Source organism: Adiantum capillus-veneris, chromosome 23, assembly GCF_014529385.1.
Source record: "Adiantum capillus-veneris isolate H3 chromosome 23, ASM1452938v2, whole genome shotgun sequence".
NCBI classification, from domain to species: domain Eukaryota; kingdom Viridiplantae; phylum Streptophyta; class Polypodiopsida; order Polypodiales; family Pteridaceae; genus Adiantum; species Adiantum capillus-veneris.
Genome location: NC_140953.1, coordinates 21,898,371 through 21,899,681, shown reverse-complemented (window position 1 = coordinate 21,899,681; position 1,311 = coordinate 21,898,371).

Below are 1,311 nucleotides of genomic sequence, written 5' to 3'. Positions count from 1 at the left end.
TAGGGCTCTAGTACCATAGGCGATACATGTGAGTGAAGTACCAAATCAACCTGAGATTTCTTTTCCAGCTTAAGATTTTACATTGTGGCACTTTGATTTTTTGTTTGTTCGTTTTCAGCATTTTAATTTGGTAACTTTGGGGGGTCATATAACACTATTACACCTCCCGAGGCTCATCACACTAGTAAACTCCCTTTATAATACTTAAGCTAAAGTTCAATAGGGACTAAGCCCACTAGAAAGCCCTAGTACATTTCACACAATGCTTCCTAAATCGGATTAAGAACCTAAGTAACCATTAATTATTAGGAAGGCATTCCCCATGGTATTAAGAGAAGATCTCTAACACCTAGCTTGGTCAAACTAGCTTAGTCAGACTGCTTGCTTTTTAAATCTAGACAAGTGATTATGACAAAAAATTACATTGAATTTAATGTTTGATACTAAGCAGATGTACTGGATATTATGCTATCAATCACAATTAAAGCAGACAAACATGGATGCAAAAAAGATAAGAGGCAACGCTAATGGACAAGAAACACCTGTTTGCGTTGATAATTGCACTTGATTTGAAGAGTGAGTCGAGATAAAGATTCCATGAAGGTCCAAATCCTAACAACAGCAACACGTTCCTGTACACACTAGGAAACACAAAGAATACCTCTAGGAGGCACATCAGTGGGAAAAAAGAACTTTGCTAATCACTCAACTCTAAAACAGAAACACTCCTATTGTACTAATTCTACCTACCTTCCATCACTCGAGTGATGAGGATCAAAGGTGTTTTATGGCATAGGTTTCTGTTTTAGTGTATCGGATGCGAATGTGTAGGTCTGAGTCAATGTTTTGACTTTTATTGTGCATACTCGTTTGCTAATTGCTCTTGCTCTTTATTATTTCTTTTTTTTATGAGTATAAGGCTTTATTTATACATTCCCTAAGATTGGGAGGTCAGGGAGGAAGGTTGAGAGGGGAGTGAGTGAATGATGAATGTCAGCAAACACTCCCCCCTTCCTTGAGTAGATCATACCGTTTGAAATGTGCTCGTCACCCTTTGAAACCAATTGTTCCAGTTGGTAATAGGTGAGGATTTTTGCCAGTAGTTTTCTATTACCTTAGGTGCCTGTTAACCCTCACGGCACACGGACACCGATCACCTACGACGGACGTGTATTATGTATTTGGTAGAGTCAGGTACCGGGCTTGTCGGACCAATAGGGAAAGGTAGAGTGATCGCCGATGAGAGGCGCACTTTAACTTGGACATTCAAGGGATTAGTTGGTTAAGCATGGGCGCCCAAGTGTGAATGGG